We start from the raw sequence: 18,473 nt of genomic DNA on the forward strand, positions 1-18,473 counted from the left end.
GTAATTTTCCGACAGTCAAGAATTTAAATAAATACAGTGATGTAATGGTTCACCTTCAGTGACTGGTGGTGGTGGTTAGTGTTTAACGTCCCGTCGACAACGAGGTCATTAGAGACGGAGCGCCAGCTCGGGTTAGGGAAGGGTTGGGAAGGAAATCGGCCATGCCCTTTCAAAGGAACCATCCCGGCATTTGCCTGAAACGATTTAGGGAAATCATGGAAAACCTAAATCAGGATGACCGGAGACGGGATTGAACCGTCGTCCTCCCGAATGCGTGTCCAGTGTCCTTCAGTGACTATGTACGATGATCTGATAACACTTTCAGTGTTCATATAAAAATTTGGAAAGTTTTTAGTTTCAGAAAACCTCTGTGAGTTTTCTGTAATAATAATTTCAAGAATTCTAAGTAAATATGTGTATTGTGTGTTATGGTGCGTGTGAATGAGAATGCGTGCGCTAGAGTATGTGGGACGTTCGGCATTATTAAAAATCATTCATGTAATTCTCTACAGGAACTGGCAAGTGTTCCAACTCTGTAACGTGGGAACGAATCGACTAGTGGTTCCCCTAGTAGTGAATGTCGGATGTCCAAGTATGTGTGCTTATGTATAAGACAGCCAGAACATTCGCGACTACATAATAAATTTCCAGATGTAGAGTAAAGCTTATAGTTCATTTTGTTTTGTTTATTTAATTAGACAGTTTTGTGTTACTTAATTTGATGACGTCAATGAGCCTAGAGAAGTGGTTGGTGCTTGCTAGATTTTGGCGGGAGCCGCGCCCTAGAAGTGAGTTCTCATTGGTCGTTAAGCCAATGACAAGCGAGACGGTTGGCCGTCTAGTGATGAGATATAGTTTTGAGTGTGGGAGTGTGAGAGGGGAGTCGTGAGCTAGCTTTGATTGGAGGCGGTTATGCTGGATGTGACTTTTCGCATTATGTGTAAGATGAAGTCTTGGGATGACTTCCGCGTTATGGTCCAGTGTTAATGGTATCTGGTAGTGACCAAAAACTGTTTATGAAAACTTTAGTGTTGTGATAGTTCGTTCCGACGAAAATCGCGAGTGAACTTTGAATTATATAGCGTGGCGGTACTGAATATATTCTTACTGAGTATTTCATGGCGAGCATAAACTTTTACTAAAGACAACCACTGAATATCGTGTGCAGAAGTGATTGGCCGATCACTGACTGTGTTACAAGTAATTGATTTCGGAATTTGGGAAGGTAAAAGTTCTGGCTGTTTTAGGTATGGTGATAACTGTGAGGAGAAACGTTAGTAATTTTCGTAAATATGGGCTGATGATCTTGCTTAATGGCAATAAAGATCTATTGAAGGTTTAAATTTGAACTTCTTGTTTAAAGTACGAGTTACATCCCCTTTCCGAATCATTTCTTTAAAGTACATAGAAAATTTTCAGCAAACTTTACTTATAGCGGCCTCCGGCGTGTAGCTATGAGGTTACAGTTTCCTCAACACTGCTTTTCTGTGATGTCGTAAGTAGCAGCTGTCAGGAGTTTACGTGCGAAGATCTACCGCTGTAAAGAGGTAGGTGAACAAAAATTATGAAAGAAATTGCATTGCAGCAGCAACGTATAATCCGTCGCAATCGGTGCATCGCCCGTAGAAAAAATCCGTCGCATGATCTTAGACTGTTTCTTGCTAATTTGTGACAATTCAGGATACTATGATTTATCAAAAAAGTCTTTTTGTAATGTTATCGTGCTAAATAGGTTTTTTTTAGTTTATTAAACACTGGTTGAGTTTGTTGTTATTGTTGTTATGATCTTCAGTCCGAAGACTAGTTTGAAGCAGCTACAATATCCTGTACAAGTTTCTTCATCTCCGAAGAAACACGACATAGTTCTCCTTAACAACACACGCACTGCAGTATCGAATTTATCCGCCGATACCAGGCAGCAACTTTAAGTTAAAATGTTCCGTGCGGGAATTATATAAAGTGTGCATGAGTATAGATTATGACGTAGGAACGACGTCATATGAATTTTTGGGTATGGCCGTACGTCGTGCACAGACAACCAGAGCTGTTAACGGGAAATAGCGAATCCAGTCCCGGTTTGGCACAAAATTTTCATTGTCATCATTCCCTTGTTGTTCACATCCATAAATGCGAATTCATTTTATGTATACATGCCCGAAGGAACATTCCATCGTTATTCTGAACAACAAAAGCACTGCAATATAGTTATGGCTTAGGTCTGGCTTGATGTATTTTAATCACATACTGAATGAACGTTTCTAGAGCTTTTCTAGGTGCTCTTTGCGGTGTGGGGGAGTAGCCATATATGTGAAAAACGGTATACCATTTGAGTCAATTGATGTTTTAAAGTACTGCACTGAAAAGGTGTTTGAATGCTGTGCAGGTGTGGTTAAATTTAGTGGAGCTAAACTTCTTACTGCTGTTATTTATAGATCCCCAGACTCCGAGTTCACAACATTTTTGCTAAAGCTAGAGGAGGTTCTTGGTTCACTTTATAGGAAATACAAAGAGTTAGTTATATGTGGTGACATCAATATTTATTGTATAAGTGATTGTGCAAGGAAAAGGATGCTGGTAGAACTCCTTAATTCATATAATCTTATGCAAACCGTATTCTTTCCAACGAGAGTGCAAGGGAACAGTAGAATAACCATAGACAATATTTTTGTTCATTCCTCATTACTGGAAGGGCATTCTGTTAGCAAAAAGGTGAATGGCCTTTCAAATCATGATGCATAAAATTAAGCTCTAAAAGATTTTTGTGCTGCATCACGTGTTAAATATAGTCATCAGCTGTTTAGGGAAGCAGATTCATTTTCTGTAGAGACATTTGTAAACCTCATCAAGGAACAAGAGTGGCAAGATGTTTATAGTGCTGATACAGTAGACGATAAATATAATGCTTTTCTCAAGACTTTTCTAATGCTCTTTGAAAGTTGCTTTCCGTTAGAACGTTCAAAACAGGGTACTAGCACAAACAGGCAGCCTGGGTGGCTGACTAGAGGGATAAGAATATCTTGTAGAGCAAAGTGGCAATTATACCAAACCTTAGAAACAGTCACAATCTAAATGCAGCAGTCCATTACAAAAAGTATTATAAGGCGCTTAAAAAAGTTATTAGGAAGGCAAAAAGTATGCGGTATGCAGATAGAATAGCTAAGCCTCAGGATAAAATTAAAACCATATGGTCAGTCGTAAAGGAAGTGGCTGGTCTGCAGAGACAGGTAGAGGATATAGAATCAGTGCGTAGTGGGAATGTCCGTGTTACTGGTAAGTCGCATATATGTGCAGTATTTAATAATCACTTTCTGAATATAGCAGGTGAACTAAATAGAAACCTAGTCCCAACAGGGAATCATACAGCGCTCGTAGATAAAAGTGTTCCGAGACTGTTACCTGAAATGCTCCTCCATGATACTAACAAGAGGGAGATTGAGTTAATAATTAAATCACTAAAGACCAAGAACTTTCATGGATATGACAGGGTATCTAGCAGAATACTGAAGTATTGTTCCATGTATGTTAGCCCCGTACTTAGCTATATCTGTAACTTTTCCTTTAGGAGTGGTCAGTTTCCTGACCAATTAAAGTACTTGGTAGTGAAGCCACTTTATAAAAGGGGAGACAGGGATAATATTGACAATTATAGACCTATTTCTATGCCATCGGTGTTTGCTAAAGTTATCCAGAAAGTTGTATATACAAGGTTACTGGAGCATTTAAATTCACATAATTTGCTGGCAAATGTACAGTTTGCTTTTACAAATGGCTTAACAACTGAAAATGCTATATTCTCTTTTCTCTGTGAATTTTTGGAGGGATTAAATAAAAGGTTGCGAACGTTAGGTGTTTTCTTTGATTTAACGAAGGCTTTTGACTGTGTTGACCACAAAATATTACTGCAGAAGCTGGACCATTATGGAGTAAGTGGAGTAGCTTACAATTGGTTCGCCGCTTACTTTAAGAACAGAAAGCAGAAGGTAATTCTCCGCTATACTGAGGTAATTCTCTGCAATACTGAGAGTGGTAATGATGTTCAGTCCCAATGGGGCATTGTTAAGTGGGGCGTTCCCCCAAGGGTCAGTGCTGGGGCCACTGCTGTTTCTTATTTATATAAATGATATGCCTTCCAGTATTACAGGTGATTCAAAAATATTTCTGTTTGCTGATGACACCAGCTTGGTAGTGAAGGATCTTGTGTGTAATATTGCAACATTATCAAATAATATAGTTCATGAAATAAGTTCATGGCTTGTGGAAAATAATTTGATGCTAAATCACAGTTAGGCTCAGTTTTTACAGTTTCTGACTCACAATTCAACAAGAACTGATATTTTAATCAGACAGAATGGGCATATTAAAAACGAGACGGAACAGTTCAAGTTCCTAGGCGTTCGGATAGATAGTAAGCTGTTGTGGAAAGCCCATGTTCAGGATCTTGTTCAGAAACTAAATGCCACTTTATTTAGCATTAGAACAGTATCTGAAATAAGTGACATTTCAACACGAAAAGTAGTCTACTTCGTATATTTTCATACGCTTATGTCATATGGTATTATTTTTTGGGGTAATTCCTCTGATTCAAAAAGGGTATTTTTGGCCCAAAAACGGGCTGTTAGAGCTATGTGTGGCATAAGTTCGGAAACCTCTTGTCGACCCCTATTCAATAGTCTGGGAATTTTGACATTGCCCTCACAGTATATATGTTCTTTAATGTCGTTTGTTTTTAGCAATATTAGCTTATTCCCAAGAGTTAGCAGCTTTCACTCAGTTAATACTAGGCATAAATCAAATCTGCATGTGGAATGCACTTCCTTGACTCTTGTGCAGAAAGGAGTGCAGTATTCTGCTGCATCCATTTTCAATAAGCTACCACAAGAACTCAAAAATCTTAGCAGTAGCCCAAACAGTTTTAAGTCTAAACTAAAGTTTCCTCATGGCTCACTCCTATTCTGTCGAGGAGCTCCTGGAAAAGCTAAAAAATTAAGCAAATTCCAGTGTTACATTTTTGATTTTCTTTATTGAAATTAACAACTTGTCGCCTGAATATGTTTCTTATATTTCATTTTATCTGTTTCTACAATCGTGTTACTATTTCATGTACTCGTTCCATGACCATGGCGATTTCTCCTTAATGTGGTCCCACAGAACAATAAATAAATAAATAAAAAACTTTGTCCTGTCTATGCAATAATAACGTAGTTGAAGACTCCTTAGAAATTATGTACTTTGGCAGTTTATATTTTAAAATTTTGTACGTGGCTGAACGCTGATGGATAAAATCTTCGTGAAAAAATAAACAGCCAATCCGTTGGAAAAACGGAGGTTTGTTTCAACTCCATGGTTTCAAAGCTTATAAAAGCATCTTTTTCAGAAGTGGTGGAGGGTGGGTTACATGTCGTAGAGAAGGTACGTTGACATATAGCCAAGTCGCGTCAGTAATATATAAAGTTCCCCCCCCCCCCCCCCATATTTTAAAAAGTTGTATGACATGATAGTCGTCACTGAACAGCGCTACACCAAAGTACAGCTAATACACTATCGTCGCGTACGTAGAAGGTGTCGTGTGTGGCAGGTCATTACATATTGTGATTTTCTTTGTTTTCTTTCTTAGAAGTAGTTTAGACATGAAAAATTGAGCAGAAAGGAGTTCATTTAAAATCATCGATAGATTATATTTGACTATCGATAGTGACGACCAAAATGAGTATTTACTGGTAATTATTATTAAAACGATATGTTTTGTATTTACGTTTCGTGTTCTAGTGCTAAGAACTGAACCAAAATTCAATTTCTGAAATGTAAGATTATAATTTAAATGTAAATGAAGTTTGTATGGTCTGTAGATGCGGAAGCCAAAGTAATTATTGAGACTGTAAGTATGCTATTGTTAACAGGTAGCAGGAAAGTATGGAGATATCGAAAACGGTGTGCATTACATGTCATCTAAAGAAAATAGTTAAACATTGTAGTGCCGGTACTACTGACTGATGAAGAACTATGATGACGTGGAGGAGTTTTAATTGGAATACGAAGAAAAATGATGAAGGTATTTATCAATGAAGACTGCGAATTGCAGTTTTTGTCTGCGGTTATTATGTAACTTTTTCAACTTAAAAAATGTGTCATTGGCTGTGATGGAATTATTGACGGCACAGATAATGACTAGTAAAGAAGTTTTGGATGAAAGTTATGCAATATAACCCCCTTCCATTTTTCGCACTTAATGTATATGTTTGCGTAATATTCACTAAAATACTTGTCAGGAACTTTTCAGTATATAATACACATAATCTGAATTTACGTTGCATTTTTAGTTTTACGATGAAAAGTGCGCTGATCACGGTAAAATGCAGTTAAAAATGACACGAACGTTAAGATTACGATATGCTACAGGTCAGTCTATTTAGTGAAACTTCAACCGTTATTTGGGACTCACAGTTGGCTTCGACAACCCAAAAACAAATAGTCATCTTTAAACCTAACCTACACTTCGGGCTACACTACAGACCTGTATGTCACCACTATCAAGATTTAAGGGCTAGAGGTCGAATAGCACACCGGCCTATATTTGAGCCAGGGTACATCAGAATAATATGAACGTATTAATTGGCTTCAGTATATTGGAGCGTAAAACATTAGTAAACCTTAATTACCTTGCGATTCAACAATTAGCTGCTGTAGTTTTAAATGAAAGCCTGATCGTATTAGTGATTTACTTGCCAAATCAAAATCAACAGTTACCGGTACAGTGCTTGAATTAATTTGAATTTTTGTGCACAACTATTTAATGTGCTCTCTTTTGTTGAAATATGGCTGAATATGTCGACATCCCCGTTTTTATGGAGCATATCAGTTTGAAAACAGCTGTAAATGTAATGCATAATTATTATTTTCTTCTTCCCAGGCACGACTACATTTACTACGTCCACGAGAGAGGTTTCTTAAAAACTAGGTAATGAAAGAATCATCGTTCTGTTGCGTAGAATGTGAGCCATTGCAAATTATATGCAGGCTTTAGGCGTCACATAAATATGGCCTTATTACTACGCCCGTTCGTTTTAAAGTGTTGATTGAGAAATTAATTTTTTATGGGTTGATTCTTAATGTTTCCAATTGGTACACAGTATTATTCACTATTCACATGTTTGTCATTGTGCTATTTTATACTGACATACTCCACTGTATTAATAGTGCAACGCGAAGTATTTTCAGTTTTCAAAAAGTACTAGGTTGTAGCTAGACTATAGCCTTTAGATACTCTTCAACGTATGACAGAATCTTGATATCTTCACTATTTAATAGAAATAGGGTGGATTTTTATCATCGTGACTGCTTCGTCACTTCTTGTCTGCCTGTGTACAGTGTGATTCAAAATCCGTATTACAGGCTTCTCGCGAGTGTAGCGGGGACTTGGTTTTGATGAGAAACACACACCCGGAAATATAGCGTTTGGATATAAAATAAGTTTTAAGATCGGACCACTTTCACACTTACCACTTCACGTTACGGACGCTCATGTTATGACCTGACAGTCTGGGGACCCCTTAACACGCTGGTGACGAAATCGTCTCTGCGCTGCTGAGTTTTGATAGCCGCGCGCGCACTTGTGACAAAATTGTCGTTTTCTGTGCATTCTCCTCACCCCATTTGCTTCCAGTATTTCGCACACATACATGACACCAACGCCTTTGCGCATGACTGTTAGCGAAGACGATATTGATAATGATGTTCATGTAGAAGAAGTGAAAGAAACACAAACACTTTTCAATAAAAATTTGCAGGATTATTCGAAGATAAACACGAAAGTTAAAGAATAGAAAGAAATCCATCGAATAATATTTTCTTGGAACAACATGTGTTCAGTTGGGACAGACAATCTCACATTCGTGTATCTTGAGTTCCGTAAACCACTGGGTAAAAACGGAACTGATATAGGGTCAGTTCGTTGCCCGTCAGTCAGTCTGTTCGTACGCTATCAGCCGTTTTTCTATCAAGGGAACCTCCCCATCGCACCCCCCTCAGATTTAGTTATAAGTTGGCTCAGTGGATAGGTCTTGAAACACTGAACTCAGATCAATCGAGGAAACAGGAAGAAGTTGTGTGGAACTATGAAAAAAATAAGCAAAATATACAAACTGAGTAGTCCATGGGCAAGATATGCAACATCAAGGATGGTGTGAGCTAAGGAGCGCCGTGGTCCCGCGGTTAGCTTGAGCAGCTGCGGAACGAGATGTCCTTGGTTCAAGTGTTACCTCGAGCGTTGTTTAGTTTCTTCATTTTAGCAAAGTTATGATCTGTCCGTTCGTTCATTGACGTCTCTGTTCACTGTAATAAGTTTAGTGTCTGTGTTTTGCGACCGCACCGCAAAACCGTGCGATTAGTAGATGAAAGGACATGGGTCTCCAATGGGAACCGAAAATATTTGATCGCAAGGTCATAGGTCAACCGATTCCTCCACAGGAAAACACATCTGATATACTATATACGACGCTGGTGACGGCATGTGCGTCAAATGACAGGAATATGTTGTCAACCCACCTAACTTGTACACTTGGCGAAATAACTAAATCTGAGGGGGGTGCGATGGTGAGGTTCCCTTGTAAGGAACGGGTGGACGTATCAAGTTGAAATGTATATCCCCTACGTCTATGGTCCCCTGACGATTTAAAACAAAGCTTCTATGTCAGTGTAATCAAAATATACAGCCATTGATGTCACATATTTTGATACTCGCAAACTCACTCGTTAAAAACTATAGCGGTGACCTAGAATCATGAAATTTGCCAAGAAGCAAGGTTTCACAGTACAAGAAAAGGAAAAAAGGTGAGAAATATCAATTATAATTATATCACACAAAAAATATAATTTTTTCGTTCTAGAGAGCCCTGGAATTCTCATGATAGGTATCTTGCCACTATCGATATCGATAACAGACAAAATTCGGTATTGTCGATACTATCTTTATGCATGATTAGTATGTACGAAACCTTGGTGCATGATTCACTCTACCACTTATGAGGCTTTTTGCATGTTAATGTAGGTAAAATGCGAAGTAATTCATCAAACCTTCAGCACTCATTTTAAAACACTGAAAAACGTTCCTTGGATGTTTTTGAAGTTTATGAAACATTTTATATAACTTTTCACTCGTGCCTGCGACTGTATAGGGGGTGCCACCCCCCCCCCCCCCCCCGCCTTTCCCATCAGTTCTTTTTTATGCTGTTTTCTCTTAAATCTCATAAATTCGCAAATAATGACCGTCTCCTCAAAAAATTCGTATCGACGAATGATGATTGGATTTGAAAAAAAGTATAGTTGCTGTCATCCTACGTGAGCGCACCTTACTTTGATGACGTGATTTGAAAAGTGACGGAAACATTTTTGTCACGGCGACAAAACCGCCGTTATTACTCCCAGATGAGTGCAGTTGAGTCTGCTGAGCGCTCCAGCTACCCCACCACTGCGCTACTTCAGGCAGCTGTGAGTGAGACGGCTGTATCACTGTCTAACTAACATATGTTAACACTGTGGCTATATGCTAATAGCTGCACACGCACGCGGCTTAGGAAGACGTGTTTACAACGCGGTGCGGCTAATTCTAAGACACGAGTATTGCAGAGTACTTTTATAAGCACGTGTGAATCAGATGTGTGTCTATTTTCAGCTTTCTACTTTTCGGCCAAAACAATTACTTGTATTAGGCCTACCCGATTAAATGAATACATCATATAGTGCTAATAACTAGTCAATCTTCATTGTTTAGTGAAAACAGGCATACAGTCTGTTAACTTCTAAGTTGCCATAATTACTCCCTAGTCGTGAGTCAGTAGAGGCTGGTAGAAGACGTATGTACCAGCCGTTTGCCATGTGTTTTCAGTTATCTGGGCCTGTTTTCTTCGTTCGCTGCTGCACCGTTCTGAAATTGGCCAACATACTACAGCTACAAGCGACATATGTTAACTGTGTGTCCATGTAGAGGCATAGGTGTGTGTGTGAATGCGAGCACTAGTGTGTGTGTGCGTGTGTGTGTCTGTGTGTATTTCAATATAGCTCGAAATAGGATAATTCCGAAATTTGGCAAGTTTTTCTCATTGCGTTTTCCCATCAATAACTCAGTGCTTCTTTAATCCAAAAGTATTTACATTCTACCACATCTATCCTACAACATTTACATAACACATTGCACTGCTATTACTTACACCTAGTCTCAAGTTGGAGAGAATTTGTCACTCCATTCAGTATTACAGTATTACCAATAGAATTTTAATGAAACATACAGGAGAGCAATATAAAAATCGCAGTTTCTGCCACTATTGCACTACAAATTGTACTAAAAATGATGTGTTTTGGAAAGATCTTTAATATGGCCTGTTACTGAAGCTGCATGATTTTTTAATACCCAAGTAGAAATTGGAAATGCACCAAATACAACATGCACTAAAATCAAGATGGTAGCTGTTCGATCTGTTGCTGTCAGTTAATTACAACACAGGTCACGTTCTAGACCTCAGACTATGCTACTGATCAGTCTGTTACCACAGCCAGATTTTTTGCTTTCACATTCGTTGGCTTAACTAACTCTCAACTGAATTTAGACCTTGGGCTATGCTACAGATCACTCTGAAAGCACAGCCATATTTTTTGCTTTCACATTCGTTGGCTTAACTAACTCTCAACTGAATTTAGACCTTGGGCTAAGCTACAGATCACTCTGAAACCACAATCAAGTTTTTCGTTTTTACAATCATTGGCCTCGCCAACTGATAACTACGTTAGTTCTTATTATCACTGATGTCAATATCTGATTATCTACTTCTACTGGAAATATTTCAAAGAATCAAAAATGCACCGCCTACAGATATGATAGGAAACTGGCTAGTTTATTTGGTAAATCCAAACGTGTCTCTGCAAGTTTATACGTGAGGGAGTTGGAAAATAAGTTTCCCCTGTCGACTGTGGTCAGAGTTGTGTGTGAAAGGGAAAAAAGGAGAATGAGAAATTAAAGATAAGACATATCTTTATTTTTCTACATAATTTCCAATTACATTAAGACATTTGTCATACCGCTTTATAAGCGTCAAAAAGCCTTCCAGCAAAAATCAGGGCGTTGCATATGGAAGAAGCATTGAACGGCTTGTTTGACATAAGCGTTGCTGCCAAAGTGCCTTCTGCTGAGAGTCTTCTTCAAAACAGGAAACAGACGGAAGTCAGTTGGTGCTAGATCCGGACTGCAAAGTAGATGGTGTAGGCACTCTCAAACAAGAGTTGCAATATGGTATTGCGTTGCCGTCGCCGTGTGTGGTCTCACATTGTCATCCAACAGCAGAACACCAGATCTGAGAAGGCAAATCCGCTTTTGCAAATCACCCCTTTCAATTTAGACAGAATGGCACAATACCATGCAGTATTGATGGTTGCATCCTCCAGAACGTCCAGCAGGAAAACTCCTGTGGCGTTCCAGAAAATGGTGAGAAGCACTTTACCTGCAGGCGGAGTGCTTTTAATCTTCTTTCGGACAGGCGTTGACGGATGTTTCCACTCCATGGATGGGCCCTTCGATTCGGGCGTGTAATGGTAGACTCACGTTTCATCTCCCGTCACAATCCGAAACAGAACGTAATTGCCAGATTCATGGCAATGCATGAGTTGTTCCAGGCTGAACGCCATGCATTGTTCCATGTGTGTCGGGTTCAGTTGGAGGGGCACCCATCGTGCTGACACCTTTCTGTATCGAAGACAGTCTAGGTCTCGGTATGTCCTGCACTTGCTGATGTCCATCACTGAACTGCTGGCACCATCTACTCATCATTTGCCTCAACATTACACCTGACCCATACATCTCACAAGGTGGTCATGCATTTCTGTGTGTGATACTCCACGTGCCCATTCACAGCGGATAACAGCTCTCACTTTCGCATTTGACCATGACTCCAAAACGCACCTTCTTTCCAGAGCTCCAGGACAAGACTGAGCGGCTGGCCTCCGGTTTGTGCAGGCACTGCGACAGCACAATCTGCTCGATTCTGGTCAACCTCTACCCAATGGTGTATCGGTGTCATGCACGTGCGGGTTTACCAGCTGTGTTGTCTTTCGCCCATATCACACAACTCTGCCCACAGTCGACAGGGGAAACTTGATTTCCAACTCCCCCTCATAACTTAGCTTTTTCAGTGCACCATGAAAGTAGATCACTGGTATCACAAAAAGTGCAGTTACTTTGCTTCACTTTCAGACAGGTTTTCAAACAAATTCATGTAATGCATAAGTGTTCCATAAAATGACTTTTGGAAATGAAGTTAGTCTACCCTAAAACAATATAAAACCCATCTAATAACATAAAAGGCTTATAAGATATATTTTAATTTTGTAATGTACTGAAAATTGGAGAAAAGTAGACCCTGGAGAAGGTCAACTTAATATAAACTTTATTTTAAGACAGGATAACAGCTTAGGACAATGTTATCATCTCATATATGTTGTGTCACCTTATAGGACCACCAATAAACCAAATTTTATGTACTTTTTGATATTAAAGGGCGAAAAATAATAAAATTTAAATATTTCTGTAAATTTAGGATGAAACATCAACATAATTTAGTGTTGTTTCGTTATCAAAGAAAAGACCAGTGTTTAATTAGATATACTGGTATGTAAAACTGGCAGTGAATAGACCAGGAAAATGTTTTGCATCAATTTATCACCATCAACCAACTCTGACACGGAGAAAACGGCTCTTTTGCTGAAACATTTTGAAGGATTTGTAAGTTCAGCTGCCTCCTCCCATTTGTTAAAAAGGGCAACTTAATTGGAGGCCTTTTCCAGTTATCAAGTGATAGAATCACAGTAATTACGCTTGCACTATGTTCTTTAAAACTTTCAATAACACAAAGGTAATTAATGCATATTTTCGTACAGTGTAACCACAAAACATGCTTGCTAATTGTCCAGATTTTTCTTTTATGACAGATGAAAATCCAGGATGGAATGTAACAATATGGTGAAAAGGATAGTTGCTACCACCATATAGTGGAGTTCCTGAGTCGCAGATAGGCACAACAGCACAACAAAAAGAATGCCACAAAATAAACTTTCAGCCAACAAGGCGTTTGTCAGAACTAGACAACAGACAGACCGACAGACACACACACACACACACACACACACACACACACACACATACGACCACAGTCTCTGTCAGTTAAAGTCAGATTACAAGCAGCTGTGCATGATGGGAGAGACAACTGGGTTGGGTAATGAGGAGGTTAGGGTGGGGAGAGAGGGGATAGCAGAGTAGGGGGTGTGGAACAGTAAAGTGCTGCTAGTGGGATTGTGCAGGGACAAGGTGGTGAGAGGGTAGGTGCAGTTGAGAGGTTAGATGGAGGGTGGGGGTGGGGGGTAGCAAAAAGGGAGAGAAGTAAAAACACTAGGTGCATTGGTGGAATACAGGGCTGTGTGCTGCTGGAAAGGGAACAGCGAAAGGGCTAGACAGGAAAGGACAACGACTAACAGAGTTCAGGAGGGTTATGGGGACGTAGGATATATTACAGGGACAGTTCCCACCTGCACATTTCAGAAAAGCTGGTGTTGGTGAGAAGGATCCAGATGACACAGGCTGTGAAGCAGTAATTGAAGTGAAGAACATTGTGTTGGGCAGCATGCTCAGCAACACTGTGGTCCAGTTGTTTCTTGGCCACAGTTTTTCGGTGGCCATTCATGTGGACAGACAGCTTATTGGTTGTCATTCCCACATAGAATGCAGCCCAGTGGTTGCAGCTTAGCTTGTAGATAAAAGGACTGGTTTTACAGGTAGCCCTGCCTTTGATGGAATAGGTGATGTTTGTTACCTGACTGGAGTAGGTGGAGGTGGGAGGTTGTATGGGACATGCCGTGAGGCATGGGGTTGGTAGCAGGGATTGTGTAGGGGTGGACAAGGATATTGTGTAGGTTTGGTGGGTGGCAGGGTACTGCAGTTTGGGGGGGGGGAGGCATAATGGGTAGGATATTTCTCATTTCAGGGCACAATGACGAGAGACCCATATCCCTGCAATAGACCTAGATGTCCCATAGAACCTCCCACCACCATGTACTCTAGTCTGGCCACAAACATCACTTATCCCATCAAAGGCAGCGCTGCATGTGACACCAGTCATGTGATCTACAAGCTAAGCTGGAATCATTGTGCTGCATGCAATGTGGGCAAGACAACCAATAAGCTGTCTGTCCACATGAATGGCAACTGACAAACTGTGACCGAGAAACAACTGGACCACCCAGTTGCTGAGCATGCCACCTGACATGACGCTCTTCATTTCAATAACTGCTTCACATCCTGTGCCTTCTGGACCCTTCCCACCAACTCCAGCGTTTCGGAACTGCACAGGGAGGAACTCTCCCTGGGATATATCCTATGTTCCCAAAACCCTCCTTCATTATTTATTGTCCTTACTCAACTAGCCCCATCCCTGTCCATTTTCCAGAATTAAACAGCTGTTTTTTCCACCAATGCATTTGGTCTTTTTACTCCTCTACTTTTTCGCTACCCCCCTCCCTCCCCCGCCTCCATCTAACCCCCCTATTGCACCTACCATTTCTTCACCTCATCAGTGCACACTCCCACTAGCAGCACTTCACTGTTCCCCAACGCCTACCCTGCTATCCCTCCCTTTTCCCATCCCAGTCTCCTCCTTATTCTCACCTTGTTGCCTCTCCCATCATGCGCTGCCAGAGACGGTGATCATGTGTGTGTGAGTTTCATTGTGTGTGTGTGTGTGTGTGTGTGTGTGTGTGTGTGTGTGTGTGTGTTGGTGGTGGAAAGCTTATTTTGACACATTCTTTTTGTTGTGCCTACATGCAACTCAGCATCTCTGCCATATGGTGAGTAGCAACTATCCTTTTCATAATATTATTTTTCATTTCTTTGGTTTTTTACTAGTACCTGGCACTGGTTTAGAAGCAAATTGTGCATATTGGTGATGTCCTAGATTCCGTTTACATTTACACCATACAGTAACAACATTCATCTCTTAGCAGTACTTGTTGTCAAGTAATAGGTTTCATGATGAGCCAAATCAGGTCTAAAACAAAGTAATGAAAATGTGCAGCTAGTTGATCATTTTTTATTTTATTTACTTATTTCTTTTAATTTTTTGCAAAGTTGCTGTACTTTTTCCAGAAAATTACCTTCACAGCTCTTTTAGATCATACATTATGTTCATTACAACTTTTTAGGTATAATATAGACAACAACTAATTTCCACACATAAATTGATGTCATTTGCATTTTGCTTAAGAAGTTTTCTGGTAGCAGAATATCACTTTATTTGATAAAATTATCTCAGAAATACAGTAGTACAGATATGGTTAGCAGAAAATATACACTACTGTTTGTGGAAATTGTAACACCAAGAAGGAAATGCATGAATTCAATTAATTTAATACCACAAGTTAGGTACATGACAAGCAACAAATGATTACGTTTTCAAATCTGTACATGTCATTTCAGCCCTACTATTCAGTATGTCGTGTGGCCAGCATGCACTGCAACTAGAGCTGCTATACATTGTGGCATTAAATCAATAAGGTTCCGAATATGTTCCTGAGGGATTTTCCTCCATGCAGTTTGTATCCGAGCCCACAGATCCGTGACACCAGTTACCGGAGGACCATGACACACCAGGTGCCGACCAACCATATCCAACACATGTTCGATGGGCAACATGTCTGGTGAATGTGCAGGCCAGGGAAGCAATGCTACCCGTCGCTCTTTGAAGAAGGCATGTACATTCCTCACAATATGTGGCTGGGCATCGTCGTGTTGAAATGTGACCTGTGGAGATGCCTGAAGCAGGGGGAGTACCTCAGGCTCCACAACTTCCATTAGGTACCAGTTGCTGTTCAAAGTTCCCGCAATACGTACGAGGCGAGATCGGTTGTTGTAACCAGTGGTGCCACAAACCTTCACATCAGGTGTATGCCCACCACACCATTCCCCAATGAAGCCCTCCAGGTTGCACTTGCCACAGTACTATCAGACATGTATGCGACCATCACTGTAGGACACTTTGAAGTGGGACTCATTCGTAAAGATTACATGTAGCCACTCAGCACCCCAGTGACGGTGTTCACATGCCCATTGCAGTCAGAGGAGCTTGTGGTTTCTGGACAACAGAAGCCGAAATAATGTCATGCATGCAACCAGTCCAACCTGCGGCAGACGGCGACAAACTGTTGATGCAGACAAGTTCACACCTGTTGCAGTGCTCCAGCAACGAGCAAACACTGTGGCTGATACTGTATGGTCCATAATGGCCATGTGGACAAGATGACGGTCATCCCATGCTTTGGTCATATTTCGTGGTCCAGTTCCCACTCGTTGCTATGTACGAACTTCCTCTATCCACTGCTTCCATGCATGCAGCTCTGTTTCCTGGAGACCGATCATTCTGCCCCGTTCAAATTCGCTCACATGCCAATACTGCTCCCTTTGACGTCAACGAGGCATACAGGCACTCGCTGTATTGTTTAAACCTTCTGTGACAACTCTGCGTCTACTACACTAGGTGCAACAGCAACCCTGTTATACCGACACAAGAGGTCTCTGCTCGGCCTTCGTATACCCCGTCTCTCTGCAAAATGTGTCATGTACTGCTTGCACATTCATCACCACTTCCACTAAGTGTGGTTCAATTTGATTAATTCCTTCTCAGTGTTCGACTTTTCAGAAGTGTATATTATCAAAATATCCAGAATAACTCAAACATATGAGCTAGTGGAAGCTGTCAACTGGTGGACAGAGTGAAAAATATTCTGAAATGTTTATTAGAATAGGTGCTAGCTAGGATTGACACTTTTTTTTAAATTGCAGAAAAGTTACCCCTGCAGGAGCAAAGTAACCACACTGTATGGTTTATCAGCTTCTGTAAAAGTGCTTCAATATAGAGGCAGTAAATTCCTTGTTTGAAGATTTCATCCCACTAAATCAAGTTTAGGCTCTGTCTGTCATTCTTATAACTTGAATCTATCTCTGTCTCTCTTGTAACTTATTGTCTGCCGCACTCCCTCTTGTAACTTGCATCACTCTCTGCCTCTTCCTGTTATTCCACATTTGCCCCTGAAATACCACTCTTTCTTTGAAATTTCTTTTTCCTTATGAGATTGGCATACAGTGGAACTCTATCCTTCCTCGAGAGTCCTGCTATGTCCTGCTATACCCCTAAGCTGCATTAATCTCAGATATCACTTTCTTTTTGTTTATGTCTCTCAGTCACCATTGACAAATCTACGTCTTTCATGCTGCTCACATACCACTTGCTGTCATGTACAGAATAAAGTGAATAATTTTCAAATGCAACTGATAGATTTGACAAATCTACGTCTTTCATGCTGCTCACATACCACTTGCTGTCATGTACAGAATAAAGTGAATAATTTTCAAATGCAACTGATAGATTTGACAAATCTACGTCTTTCATGCTGCTCACATACCACTTGCTGTCATGTACAGAATAAAGTGAATAATTTTCAAATGCAACTGATAGATTTTTATGATTATAACCACTGAATTTTTTGCTGTAGCTTTATTGTGATGAGTGAACAATGTTCTTGCAGATGATCTGTTAATGATATATAAGGTGAGAGCCAGTTATGTTTCTGTCTTTGCCTGAGAAATCTTTCAGGGCTGCACTTGGGAATCTCAAAGACCTGTGGTTTCCACCAAAAAAGAATTATCTTTGCCATCTTTGAAGAACTGTAGATATCTTTATCTTTGTTTCTAATGTTGTTTGGTCTCAGGAGTGTAACAGTGGATACAAGTCTCATTGGTGGTCTCAAATTTGTGCATAAAATCATTAGCACTGTTCCTAACCATTGGCAGATTTTGCATAGAAATACTCTTTGCCGCAAATGTACTCCATTTAAAATTACTTTGTGATTAATGGCTGTATGCTGGCAATACTGTCTCATTCCACTGCAGTCTGTTAATCTCAGTCATTTTAATCAGAGTGTACTACTTATTGTAAATAATGTAGTGTAATGAATCACCTTTATTTCCCGTTGTGCAATCTGGAACTTCTCCTGTAGTTTCCTGTGGGACTACCTTAAGTACTTGGCTGTACCTTAAGCATCTGGTTGGAGTTATCTTCATTTTCTGTGATTATATTTAAACTCATAAATGCAGAAATAAGTAGTAATAAATGATGTCAAGAGATTCAAGGAAACATACTCTAATTCACATTTGATCTGTACACCTGTTAAACTCTTCGTTTGGATGGATTTAATAACATACTGAGACATTCTTTGTTCATCAGGAACTTTTCCTATAGTTTCCTGTGTGACTACTGTAAATACCTGGCTGGAGTTGTCTTCAGTTTCTGTGATCATATTTAAACCCATAAATACAGAAATAAATAGTAATAAATGACAGTGCAGGATTCATAGAAACGTATTCCAATTCACTTTGGTCTGTACAGCTG

This window comes from Schistocerca gregaria, chromosome X (genome assembly GCF_023897955.1).
Source record: "Schistocerca gregaria isolate iqSchGreg1 chromosome X, iqSchGreg1.2, whole genome shotgun sequence".
NCBI lineage: Eukaryota > Metazoa > Arthropoda > Insecta > Orthoptera > Acrididae > Schistocerca > Schistocerca gregaria.